Genomic DNA, 14805 nt, shown 5'->3' with positions numbered 1-14805 from the left:
TAGATGAGGCCCTAGAGCAGCTGAGTGGGGCTAAGTATCTTACAACCATTGATTTTACTGGTAGGTGCTCTTGACTCCCAGTGCTAGAGAGAAGTTAGCCTTTGTGACTCCTTTTGATTTGTATGAGTTCACCAACATGCCCTTTGGGATAAAGAATGCCCCAGCAACTTATCAGAGGTTGGTAGATCATATCCTAACAGGAGCAGGAGGGTTTTCCCTTGCTTACCTAGATTATATTGCCATCTACAGCCATTCCTGGCCAGAGCACCTTCAGGATGTCAGGGAGGTACTGGGCAGACTACAGAGGGCAGGGCTGACCATTAAGCTGGGCAAATGTCAGGTGGGTATGGCAGAGGTCTCCTACCTAGAACATAGAGTGGGCAGTGGTAAGATCAGGCCAGAACCTGCCAAAGTGGAAGCTATTCAGGCATGGCCTGCACTTGCTACTAAAAAGCAGGTGAGGGCATTTTTAGGGCGAGCAGGGTATTACAGAAAGTTTGTCCTCAGTTATAGTACCATAGCTGCTTCCCTCATAGACCTGACAGGGAAGAACAGGCCAGATAAGGTAGTGTGGACCTCAGCATGTGAGCAGGCATTCCAGAAGCTTAAGGAAGCTTTGGGAAGACCACCTGTGTTAGCCAGTGCAGATTACAGCAAATAATTTGTTGTGCAGGTGGATGCTTCAAACCATGGAGTGGGGGCTGTACTTAGCCAGATTTCTTCAGAGGGAGAAGAGCACCCAGTGGTTTATCTCAGTCATAGGCTCCAACCCAGCGAGGAATAATATGCAGCTGTAGAAAAGAAATGTCAGCTTTATCTGTATGGAAGGAAATTCACTATTATGACAGGTCACAACCCCCTAACATGGTTAAACAGAGCCAGCCAGCAAAATGCCAAGTTACTAAGATGGAGCCTGGGGTTGCAAGCATATGATATGTCCATGCAGCACCACAGTGGGATTAGTAATGCCAATGCAAATGGGCTCTCAAGACAGGGAAAGGGGTAAGGTATACTCAGATAGACCTCACTCCCTCAAGCAGCGTTTCTCAAGGGTCACTTGAAAAACTAGCTTTAGTTCTCCAGGGGGGGGGGGGGGTATGTGAAGATTGGGTGAAGATAGAAGAAAGCTGCCAGCCTAGCCAGATAGAATTTTGGAGATAATTCTGTCATCTGTAAATATTAATGTACACCACAGGCTTGTGTCTTAAATGGTAAAAATAGTGTTACATGTGGAACTGAAAAATGTAACAACAGTGCACTCTACTCACCAAGTAAAGCATGTTGTGACCCTTTGATGTTAAAACTCGGAGCCAGTAAGTCTAGAGTGAGGCATCCTGACGTCTGTTCTAAGGCCAGAGTTAATGGCCAGAATTTGCATGCATAAATGCCCTTTATTGCTCTGGTTTCTGCACAGAGGTGAAGAATATAAATGTAGTTTCTGTTAGCCTGGGAACCCAGGGAAGTGTGAAGAATGATGTAACGTGAACCAGGAATGTGATTTTAAAAACAGAGAATCAGAGAACATTAAACATTTTTGTCTTGACCATCCAAGTCATCAACACTGTCTTGCTCTATATGTAAGTTTATCTTAGACTTGTGTTTTCTCTTAGAAATAGCTAGAAACTAGAAAGATTCAACTAAGTGTTTTTCTATGATGTCAGAACTGTACTACTGAATTATTTTAAGTATTTCTCTGTGATCTCTGAACTCTTGACTAGCACTGAGTAGTAAAAAGTATTGCCTTGTATTTTGACTATTTGTTATAAAATATTTTTAAACCCTTTCAACTGTGGCTGTTTTTGTAGAGATAATTTAAGCTCTTTTGAATACTTGCATACCTTTGGTAAAATTGTACAAAGCCACCCCAATAGCTTTATCCCTGGGCTATACTACCAATTGGATAATAATATTGCACAGTAATAATTGGACACCCTTTTAATGGTCTTTGAGTAGCTGATAAATATTAGTGGGTGGTGGCACTGGTACTGCCATATAGTCTGGGAAAAGGGGTCAGGAGTGTCTGTGTAGTTATATAAACTCTTCTCAAAGTGTGTGTGTGTGTGTGTGTGTGTGTGTGTGTGTGTGTGTGTGTGTGTGTGTGTGTGTGTGTGTGTGTGTGTGTGTGTGTGTGTCAGCTACATGGGCAGGGACACGAAGGACTGGTTGGACAGAGAGGGTGCTGGAGGTTTTAGCTTGCCCACTAGGCTGAGATCTGAACCCTATAGCTGTGCCAGTGGAGAATCTTACTGGGGACCTGGAGAGCAAGGGAGTGACCAACCCCAGACTGACTGTGATCTCTGTGTGCTCTTAAGGGAAATTGTACTTTACTGTGTGTATTTGTTATCCTTTCCTCCTATATGAGATGCCCCTCACTGGTGTTAGTGCTAAGGATTGAGGCTCCTTGATTACTGGGCCAGGGCACGGGTGGTGGGGCATCTCATATAGTAGGAATGGATAACAAATGTCAAGTGTCCCAGGCTTTATTTCTAAGTGAGATTTTTTGTCTGATTTGTAGTGGTTTGTACTGAAAGCCATGGGGCAGTTTTTGTTTTAGTCTTAATAGAATGAGATGGGGTGTGGGTATCTAGGATAACTAAGAATTTGGTATTAAAGTGTTTTACAGCTTCTTTTAGTGGCTGAGTTTTTAGGACAGACCAATTGCACTGCTTGAGTTCATTTTGGAAGTTAGTGAGGTTAAAGTTTTTCGTGTTCCTAATTGTTTTATAAGTGGGTTGGTTGGAAATATTTGCCTTTTGCCTGATTATATAGGTGAGAAAGTGATCACTTATATTGTCAGGCAGGGTCCGAGCTTTGTACATGAGGGAATGACTATTAATACGTGTCCAGTCTAGGGTAGTTTCTTTATTGTTAGGTTTAATTAACCTGGGTGGGGGTATGACCTGTGTGAATCCATAGAGGTTGATATGGTGAATAGGGGTTCTGAGGAACAGGTGAACCAGTCTATATGTTAAAGTCTCCTAGAACAATGGTTTCTTGGGGGTAGCTATTTGACAGCCAGCATAGTATGTATTCTAGAATTTTTATGTTATTACCTGGGGAATATAGACACAGATTATGTAAATACATTTATTTTTATTGATATTAAGCTTAGTAATAATAATCTCAGCCTTGTCAACTTGTAATGATTGTGGGGTGACATTGGACATCTCAAGAGTGATTTTAAATAGAATCGCTACTCCACCTCCCTTCTTATTGGTACTGTCAATCCTTAATATGTTGTACCCTGATGGTATAACTTCATTGTCTGACATTGATGGTTTTAGCCAGGTTTGAGTGAGGCACAGACTATCTGGGGAAAGATGATCTAGTAGGGCATGAATGTGCTGAACCTTATTATTTATGCTCCTAATATTTAGATGTCTAACCAGGAGTGAATTAGGAGGTTTGTTTATAGTTTGAGTGGTAGTACTGGGACTAGAGCCATTGGTTGAGAATAGGCCAGGGTTTGGGTGGATTATTATGAAGTTCCATTGAGATTTAATGGTCAACTTCAGGAATTTGATAATTTGGTTTTGGTATCTTTTGTTTTTTGGATTTATGTATCTTGTTCTAAGGGGTAGGTGGTGTTGACTGTGTGAAGGGTTAGGCATTAGGGGATATCTCAAATGATCTAACTTATTTGGTGCTATCAGTACATTTGTTTGGCATCTTGGGTAATGGAAACCACAATAGTCCTGATGTTCATAGGCAGTAAGTATGTATAGGATGAGCATCAGAGGTATTGTAGAGATAATCAACATTAATTTGTCTGGAGAGAGCAGCAATGCCATTGTGTAGATATAGGCTAATGCTCTGGGTGTTATTAGAACATAAGTGAAATGGAGTGAGAAAGGGAATGTCTTATTAATTACTTAGTTATTGCTGATTGGTTCAATAGAGAGGGTGTGTGGTAACAATACTTTAAGTTTAGAACAACTAAGGGCGGGTGAGATTTAGGGGCAGAGTAGGGTGCATAGCGAGGGCGAGCAGAGCGGGGCTTAACCAGTCCACGAGTGTTTCCAAGTGCCTGTATATGTAATCATAAGTACATAAGGGGCTTAAAATTATTTGTCTTTCATACTTTTCTCATTTAATGTTCAGTATATTTCTTTTTGTGCTGTAGGGACTAAAATGCTCTACTGTGTAGTCATATTGGAAATGCCTTTAGTGTTATGTTAAGTTTCATCCACTTTCTGTAGTTTAAGGTTTAGCAGAGGTAATTCTTTAATTTTAGTCACCAGGTATTCCTTTAGGGTTAACAACTGGGATTTAGCCAATTTTAGTAGTGGGTTAGGTTGAGAGATTTTCTAGGGGCTAGCTAATAGTGCTGTTATGAAGTTTGTTTAGCAGAATGGAGTGACAGACTGTGTCAAAGACCTTGGATAAATCAAGAAAGAGGGCAGACACTATCTCTCTATTTCTATCATTCCAATTTGTGCTTACTGTATTGCTGAAACTAAGTAAAATGGTAGTGAAACTGTGTGGTGGGAGTGGAAGTCATGTTGAAAAGAATAGGATGACCATGGGCCTGTAGTTGAAGAGTTCAGCTGACTGTCCTCCTTTGTGGAGGGGAAGAATGTGAATTTTCTTTCCAGAAGTAGAGACATATGCTTCACTGTTGGAATGATTTATTAGAATCAAGATGGGGTAGTTTATTATTTCTGCAAACATCTTAAGGCATTCCACAGCTAGGTTGTTGGGGGCTAAGGTGGTGGGTTTCAATTTAAGTAATATTTTTTTCTGTAAGCAGTGGGGACTGATTAGAAGGAGAGGTTATGAAGAAAAATAGTTGGCGGTGCTGTTGCCTAGTTGTTGGTATTGGTGAAGTTTAGAGTAGTGATGAGACTGAGTGAATGACATGAAAGCTGAAAGCATCAGCACAGTTAGTAGAGTTGTTGTTATTGTTAAGGGTAGGTGATGGCCGAGTGGTGTGACTGGAATTAAGCAGCTGGTTTATAGAGGACCAGGATGTTTTGAGATTTTTGTAGTTTTTATGTTGCAGGTCAGTGTAATATGTTTTTTTCTAACAATTTGAGTTTTAGTTTGGCTTCTGAGTTCTCTGAATTTTTGGAGATTTGTTAGTGTTTTATTGGATAGCCATATATTCCAAGCTCTCTCTCTAAGTCTCAAAAAGTGTTTTGCATTTTGCAACAACCAAGGGGGCAGGTTTGGCACTAACTCTCTTTGTTTGAGTGCAGCAAGTTCATTTAGGATGTTCAGGAAATTAGAAATAAAAAGAGCTACTGCGTCATCTAGTGGAACATATTTTAGAGCATTCCAGTTATATAGTTTTACATAGGAGATAAAGGAATCTTTATTGAATTGTGCGCTATGTTGCTTCTGAATATTAATTTGCTTCCTAAATACGTAGGCAGAGTGATGTTCACTTAAGGTATCTGAAAAGGTACCTGAAATAAAGATTTTATGAGGCATAGAGGCAAGTATCTAGTCAACTAATCTTCCCTTAGTGTTGTTTTTATTATAACAGTTGGTTGTGATGATTAGCTGTGAGAGATCAAAGAGATTTATTTATTGGTTGGGTGAGTTGGGGGAGAGAAAGAGACAGTCAATATTAAAATCACCCAGTATGTATTTTTGTTGGGAGATGTTGAATGAGACCCAGCAGATGAAGTCTTCCGTACCAAATACATTATTGCCAGCTGGCATATAAGCACCTGTGATGGATAATGTCTTGTTCTGGATGAGTCTGAGGGTAGATATGAGAATTTCTGCTTTACCAAATAACCCTGCCACTATTCAGACAGACCATGTCCTATAGCATTGGTATGGTTTAGAGTTTTTTTTTGTTGTTGTTCATTTTAGTCTGTTTTTAGCATAAATTGATCAAAGGGGAAGGGTGATTGCCTGATTTTCAGAATTAATTTAATTTGGGTTTAGGGTTTTTTATATGCATTTTGAGTGCCTGCATCATGAAATGTCGGTATTTGGTTGTCTGTACTGTGAGTGACTACCTGTAGACTTTTTGATAAATGACATGACATATTTCCCCACTTCAGGCAGATGGGAGCATGGTTTAGTGTCTCACCCAAAGGATTCCACACTCAGGAGTACAGCACCCCATTTATGCTGCACAGCAGTATCAGTATAAGCAAATGATTCCCAGCACCAGGGGCTGGGGACTTCAAATCAAAGGGGGGCTGCAGGAGACACCTAAATGGGGTGAGGCCAACTAGAAAAGGATGGGGTAATTTCATAGAGTGGAGCTTTGATGCAGTGGCATCAACACTGACCCTGCTTACCATTTTACATAAAATAACTGCTCAATCACTATTGTATATGCTAAATAGTCTACCAAATACTAGATTAAATCACATTTCAGAACTAATGAGGTGCTCAGGTTATGCTATAACAGCACAAAACCTAAACATCTCTAAACAGTAAAAATGTGGTTGGTCTTGACTACTTGAAACTATTACGAGTACACATGATGTAGTAAACATACATTGTACTGTATCAGGTAATCCACATTTTGTACAATGCCAAGTTTAAAGTAAGGAGATTTGGGTATCCCACTGCACCATCTTAATATATTATTTACAGTTCAAAGTCACTCCAATGCCTAATGTGCCAGTGGTTCTGAGAGACTCTGACACAGGCTTGTATGACAGTTGCCTTTACCAAAATACATGTTAATCTTGCAAAGCCAGAAGTACAACAGTAAACAGCATGTGTCCTATACAACCTAACTTCTTGGGGGACAGTAGAAATTTTTAATACTTGCCCCTCAAATATCTAATTAAATTGTCAGCATGCTTAGCAGTTCCACCTGCCTTTATTTACCCTAGCACATCTGCTTATATCAGCAGCAGCACTTCCTCTTTCAAGTTTCTCTTATAAATTCAAGTGCCGCTTATGTATAAAAAGAGGGGCTGGATTCAGCTTGTGGCAATACTGATATCACTTTGGATCATACTGGTACCACTCTGGATCATACTGGTATCACTTTGGATCATACTGGTACCACTCTGGATCATACTGGTATCACTTTGGATCATACTGGTACCACTGTGGATCATACTGGTATCACTTTGGATCATACTGGTATCACTCTGGTTCATGCTGGTATCACTGGATTATTTTCTAGTTATTCATGGCAATATTCCTGTATTCTTGATTTATATTAAAGCTGTATACTACATTGAGCTGGTGGCTAGCCTGTTTTTTTGGATTTTCCTCTACACACTACTTGGGCATTTGGATGTTGACTTTGGTATCTGCTTACTTACATTATGCTACAGCAGTGAAGCTTGGTTAGAATGAGGGATCTTTTAAGGGTTAGCTGAGTCACTTATCTTATGGATAGTTCTCCACTGAGTAGTTTGACTGCTCTTTGGTTGTGTTAGTTGAGGCTGCAGTCAGAAAATATTCCAAGATATACTTTTATGGAGAATATTTAATTGTAATAATCATATTTGTTAAACCAGCTAGGCCCACTGGACACACAGTCCATTTTCAGGTGTGATGTGGGAGCAATGTTTGGTTAAATGATTTGCTCAAGGTCACACAGACAAGGGCTGAGATAATCAAACCCTGTACCACAGGAACTATAGCTTACAACCTTAAAGGGACAATCCCAGAGTCTAAAATTCTGACTGAAAAAAACTTGTCCTGATGCCTCCCAGTTGTTACCACCCACTTACCAATCATCAATCCTACTCCTGGTTTCAATTTACTTTATGCAGCCCTGCTTTCATTCCCTCTGGTGAGCACAATTAACAATATTCAGTTCCTGTCAAAGCTTTTAGTCCTCGGTCACTGGAAAACAATAAGGTTATTACATTTTTGTGCGTCTTTGTGGTGGGCGTGGTTAGGCAAGACTCTCAGTGTTTACTTTTTATGAACTCGTCAAAAAGCTTATCTTAAGTGTGCAGCTGTTTATTTCCTTTATTTATTTAATAACCCTAAGCCTAGGGTTGCAACCTTTCCTTGTGGCTAAAACCAAACACAGACCACACCCCTTGCACCACCCACAACCCACCCACTCCCCACCCACTTTTCCTCCACTTTGTGTTATCATCGTCATGTCAGAGGAATAGGATCGCTCTCTTTTTCCATTTGTGGTGCCTTTTTTCTGCGTATTTACTATGCTTTTTGTAAAAAAAAGCATAGTAAATCCACCGATTTAACAAACTCCGATAGTCTGTTTCTTTTTTGAAACAGAACACCAGAGTTTTTACAGTGTTTTCTGGACTACTGGACAATCAGTTGAATTTCTGGATAGTCTGAAAAAAACGGATAGGTGGCAACACTACTCAGTCCAGGTATCCAAGCTGTTAAATCCATGATGACGTTTCTGTTGGGATTCTTGTATCAAATTCACTGGGAATATTAGGGAACAGTCAATGAAATTTGTTTATTTATTTAACATTTGTTTACTGGGAGACTCTAACTGGGACAGAGTCCATTTTCAGTGGAGACCTAGGGAGAAACACTCCAGACACATGTCTTTGGAATATTGGAATATACGAATATTGGAAATATTCTTATTCAGTTCAAATCAATATTACATCTTAACATTTTGCCATTTGGATGATCAGCCTTCAAAATACAGTTGTAGTATCAAAGCACACAAATCATTTCACTTTAAACAGTATATACTGGATGTCATATGAACAGAGATGAGACATACTTAAAGTCAATGAACGCAGTAATGACTAAACTGGGAAATCTGAAGATAAGCTGACTATGGTAGAGAATTTTAATGTAATGTTTTAAATATGTAATAAAAGGAAATGCAGATGACAAAATACTTGAGTCATATAAAAGTAAACATTCATAGTACGACTGAGACCATATCAAATATCTGCACTGTATGTATGCCGTTATTACTGAGTGCCATTGTATGATAATGAGTCATTTGGTAATAGAAAAGTGGTTCTTTTCACAAATGCACCAGGCTTACAATAAAGCTAATGTTAGATAAAAATATTAATATAACAGAATGAATTAGAATATTTCATTTGAGCTTTCTAAGCTAAAATATTTTAGCTCTGATGTGGTGCAAAGTGTTCTGTCTGTCACACTCAGAATGAACACATTAGTAATACTTTCATAGGTGAAGACTAGGTTAGCTGTCTTGAAGGGTCACTTTAATCTTAGCCAATAAACCGAGGTCAGAATCAACCCTTTACACCTTGTGTTTAGGAGATCAAGACCTTAACCATTGTGGCAAACCCATCCTAGTGAGTGTTTAAATTTAAAATAAGAAATCTGGATGTTATGAAGCATTTGAAGACATGGTTACAGGAGCTCTATGTGCATGCCTCTGAGGTTTGATTGTGCTGAAAGTTAAATAAATAATGACCGCAATGTCCTCACCCAGCCCTCAGATTCACACATGTTATAGCCACCTTCTGTTAACACCTCTTAAGAGGGCTGCTTGAAGTAAGAAAGGGGTCCTTTGAGGGTAGGAGTAAGGAGACATGTTGGTGTATATATGTTTCACAGCAACTATGTATGTGATCTCCAAATTTGCATGTAATCACAGATAAAATTGATGACATTATTTTTTGTACAGTTTCAAATTTACATACATGTGCACATGCTGATACTACCCCCAATGAACCAGGTCTGTTACAAGACGTATGCACATGTATGTAAATACACACACACACACACACACACACACACACACACACACACACACACACACACACACACACACACACACACACACACACACACACACACACACATATGCATACACAGAATCTAGCAAAGGCAGGACAAGTTTTATTGGACTGAAAAAACAATGTCCTAGTCATTTATAACATGTGGCGGGGAGAGCAGTAGGAGATATCAACAGATGAGAAGAAATTAATATATAGGTTTGTTGATATATGCGTTCAAGATAACAATGAGTTAATAGTACTCATGTAGCCAAGGAAGAAAAGCAAGATGGAAACCGTAGACTGGTAAACATGTGTTGCTATGGCTAGGCTTGTATAGGCCCTAGGGCTGATAGCCTACTACCGACCTATGAACCTATGAACCTTTACTGGCTATAATATGGGGGAGGAAAAGGAAAAGCATAAAAAGGTGGAGAACAATAGTTACCTGAAAGGCAAGTCTGAAATAGGAAGAAGGCAAGCACAGATGTAAACAGGAAGCTGTGTGAGGGCTTACCTGAAAAAGTCAGAAAAAATGTCATGCCTTTGGCAAGAGAAGTATGGACTAAGGAAGTTGTAGGTAAATTAATACCAGAAAATAGAAGTAAATCTGAGTAGTAATGAAGGGGTAAGGGTTTTTGCAGCTTACTTTCTTTTGTCAGTACATGAAACTTGTACTTGGTGGCATCAGGCACTAAAGTGGTTGAAAAAAATCAAGCAAACGTGAGGAAGGTGTTGGTGATGTGAAAAAAGAAATGCAAAAACTGGGGTTTATAAAATATTCAGAATGCATAATAAAAATATGGGAAAGATTCCTGACAATATATTTCTCTGTGTTGCTTGCTGGTTGTGTTACAATACCAGAGAAGGGCTGGATTCTATCCAGAAAGTTATCAGTAAAGGTATTGCAGCCGGAACATACAGTGAACAGTTTAATATTCAGGGGTATTGAAGAAATGGAAAGTCTGAAAAATCCAAGCAATTTGAAAGAAGCATAATGGTGATGAAGATAACTGAAAAAGAGGGAAGAATAACTGAGATGTCAGAGAGAAAGAGAGTTTTCACAACAATTTGGTGAAGAACTTGAAGGTTCTAAACAAGCAAGAAGCGAGGACCAAGAAGTGAGATAAGGGGAAAGAACTGCAATAATGGCAATAAGAAAGGAGAGATGAGGGCATGAATAAATATTATATCAGCGCTATAAGACATGATAGATTTGAAAAGTTAAAAGTAAAGAGTGAGGAAATGTCCTTGGTTTCTGGAGAACCATACAGCTGAAATCCTGCAAACTGCTGCTTTAATATAAATGCTATGCATAACTAAATAACTGCGGTGGTGGTGCTGCGGTAGCATTGTTGCCTCACAATAAGATGTTGTCCTGTTCGATTCTCAGCTAAAGCATCTTCTGTGTGGAGACATGCGTGAATGGGTGTACCTTCGTTGAAGGTTGTGCGTCAGGGCTGGCAACTCGGTACATAAAAATCTACTGCCAATCATTAGCGGGCCGGAGTTCTGCTGTGGCGACCCCTAACCGGGAAAAGCCGAAAGATACAACAACAGCTATGCATAACTAAATGTAACAGCATTTACAAAAGTCTGTTTGGGAGTTTCTGAAATATCTCTGGGTATTTTAAGTTTCCTAAAGGTGGAAGAGATTATTGGATGTTCAAATTTCAAATAGAAATAGAGTGAACTGTCAATAATTCCTTCAGAGTGTAAATCCTGTAAATATAAGTCTATTTTATAATAGGATACTGCCACTTCATTCTTAGATAAACTAATATATATAGTTTCATCCATCAGGTTAGACTGCATCTTATTGCAGTAGTCTACAGTGTCCATACAAACTAAGCTCCATCTTTTGTCTTTGTTTTGGAGGAAGAATGAGATTTATGGGAAGGGGAACTGAGTGAGCTATGTAATGCTGAATTAGCAATGCCTGTACAGAAGATTACATGTGATGCATAATGTTTGTATCTGAGAATATGTAATATAGTTGTTTAAATTTATATAAACGTATGAGTGCCTATGTTGTAAGTGATAATTTAATGAAGATGATTAAAAAGTTGTGAGATATACAGACACAGTCATACAAGTGGTTAAAAGTGATGGTTATATGTGTGGGTATGTGCACATGTATGAGTGCGTGCGTGTGTGTGTGTGTGTGTGTGTGTGCACACGTGCATACATCAGTGTGTGTCTGTGTATGAGTGCATGATTTTGTGTGTGTGTGTGTGTCTGTGTGTGTGTGTGTGTATGTGTGTGAAATATATGTGTTTAGAGAATGGGCAAACTGTATATCAGCACCCTGATAGAAGAATGAATATTCTTCAGCAGTGTATTAATATATAAGTAATGTCCGCTGAAAAACGAGTCTGCTGCTTCACGGTAGCATATCAAGCTGATGTGGAGCTCGGACTAAAAAAAAACAATGGCCACCATTATTTTACTCTTGCTTCTGCTGTTTAGCGAGTGTAAAATATATTTAAAAAAAGAAAACTGAAAATCAAAAATGTGTGTGTTTATGTCTGTGTGAGTGTATGTGTGCATGTGAGTGAAAGCGAGAATGATCGAGCCATTACTTTACACTCGCTAAGCAGAGCTTTTGCTGTTTAGTGAGTGTAAAATCTAAATATAACAGAAAAAAGTGTGTGTGTGTGTGTGTGTGTGTGTGTGTGTGTGTGTGTGTGTGTGTGTGTGTGTGTGGTGGGTATCTATGTAAGAAAAGGATTGACAGTGAGATCGATGGAACAATGGCAGCAGCAGCAAATAAGAGGTTTGTGTACCTCTCGACCTTCTAGCTCAAGAAATGTGGATAAAACCTGAAATAAAGGAAGAAAAAATGCTCCAAAATAGGAACTGATTTTAAATGTTATACTTAAAAAATTAAAAAGTAAGTTAAATAACAGGATTTGTGTTAGCATGAATTTTCTGAAGAAAATAAAAGTCTGAAAGTCAAATGTATATCATTATTTATTGATGTCAGTCCCCAGTGACTGGCAAGAAACCATTTTAGCAGTAAGGGACCAAAAAATAAAGCAAATATCTAGATATTTTTTTTTTGAAAATAATATATTTTTGATGTAAAATGCTTCCTCTAACACCATTTACATATAGTACAAAAACTGTGAAACATTAGGTGGAAAAACTATTTTACATCAAAAATATATAAAAACAATATAGTAATAAAATATAAATAATTAAAACACAACAATTTTACAGTGAGCCCATTCTCTAAGTGCAATAATGCCCTCTAGGGTGTGTGCTAATATGTAATTAATGCCCTTCCAGGGGCCTGTGGTGTCGGGCCTCACGACACCCCTAAGTGGGCATTATTTGCACAGTAACATACAACTTGGAGGGCATTATTGCTTGTGTACATCTGGGGGCATTGATACTTTCATCTGTACTTAATTTCACAGAGTCTGTCTAATTTTGTCTTATATTTTGTTCTATTCCTCATAACATATGTGATTTTTCAAACAAATCAATGAGAATTGCAGTCACTGAATAATGAGACATTTGAGTTTCAGACAATTGCATTCATAAAATACATGCTAATGCAAAGCGGTTAGTCTGACATCTTTCTATGTATATAAGGGAAATATTTGTCCTTGATTTTGGTCCTTTGTCTTCCATTATTTTTTAGTGTTTTGCTTGATATTTGAGCTAAGAGGTGGAGAAATATTGCACATTGTATTCTGACAGCAGCTATAATGCATTAGTATTATATACTCTGATTTTAAGGTGTTGCCAGCTGATACAAGGGTAGACTTTTCATATGCCTGACCTTATATTACTACAGCCAGTAGTCAGTTCTGTTGTTCTGTTTCTGCATATCTAGATATGATGCTGAACTGCAGTGGATAAAAGCACAGACAACTAGAAATGATGTTTTTGTCTTGTGTATCAAGCTCAATGTAATGGATTCTACAGCATTTTCAACAAGTTCTAGGAGGGTGCATCATTTGCCCCAAGTCTGTGTCTTCATGCAGTTCTCAAACACTGACCAAAAGAATGACAGGTATTGTGTCATGATGACAATAATGCAATGTCATACAGATTCCATGACACTAAGATAGAACACAACAGTGACACTCACCAGGAACACCTGAAAGTATAAAAAAAAATAAAGAATACTGCCAGGTCAATTATCATAGTTCTTAGCATTTTACCTCCAGAAATTATGGATAAAGCAAAGAGTAACTATGGGAAAAGGGCCCAAATTAGGGACGCTTTTTAAAACAATAGTACTATTAACTTAGAAAGTTGGTTGTAAAAGAGGATTTGACTTAACATATTTTCTGAAGTAAAAGAAGTCTGTATTTTCTGAAGTAAAAGAAGTCTGTAAGGGAAATGATTATCAGTATTTTTACTGACTGTAGTCCCCTACCTTTTTAAAAAAAAATCTCATTTTAGTACAGATGGAGCAAAATTCTGTGCCAGAATTTGGGATATCCAAAACATTAGTGATAGTTTGGAGATATGCTAATGATATAACCTAATACAAGAAGTTTTGCTAAGTTGCCAACTCCTAATCAGATGCCAGCTTTTTAAGGATAATTCCATCAGCTTGGGCTGTTTTTATAACATTCAGTTTAACCCTTTCTTTCTTGGTTCCTGTTTTCATGTTTAACACATATGGACAAGTATGAACTGGCTTTTCAGACCACTTACTAATCTTTGTTGGTATATGAAGCCATTCTATTATCCCTGTCATGTGTTTTCGAACCTGTATGTCCTACTACATTATCTCAGTATCAGCTCTTGTCTGAATACATATTTTCCACTGCCATTACTTTCTCAGTCTCCCTTGAGCCAACTACTTCTGAGAAAAAAAAATGTATTTCCTGCTGTTATCACTTATACTGTCTCTACTGAGACTATCCTTTTGTGCAAAGCTATGTCTTACCATATCCCTCCTGAGATTAACTGCTGTCTAATTCCTCTGTGAGTCTGAGACATGATTTCGATGGCAGTGACAGCTTCTGACTAAAACTGACAGAATGCCATCGTTGGTCCTATCCAGTAACGTTCTTCTTACCCTTTCAGAATCATTTCACATTTGGCTGCCCTTATAAAATCTGTCACCCTTTGTCAGTGTCATGACACTCCTTTCACATCTAATTACTATCAATCATAGCCTGCCAACATGTCACAACCTGTGTCCTTTTAA

The 14805-nt window shown here is 38.4% G+C and overlaps 1 protein-coding gene across 1 annotated transcript in view; it reads right to left on the bottom strand.

Annotated features, from left to right (window-relative positions):
- The window catches only part of LOC122817377 (signal-regulatory protein beta-1-like), a 281645-nt gene that overhangs the window by 48775 nt on the left and 218065 nt on the right, over positions 1-14805 (bottom strand). The window lies entirely within an intron of this gene.

The sequence above is a fragment of the Protopterus annectens genome, chromosome 12.part0, assembly GCF_019279795.1.
Source record: "Protopterus annectens isolate FY-2018-M chromosome 12.part0, PAN1.0, whole genome shotgun sequence".
Taxonomy (NCBI): Eukaryota; Metazoa; Chordata; order Ceratodontiformes; family Protopteridae; genus Protopterus; species Protopterus annectens.
Note: the sequence above shows the minus strand (reverse complement) of the source record. Positions and strands in the feature narration are given on the sequence as shown.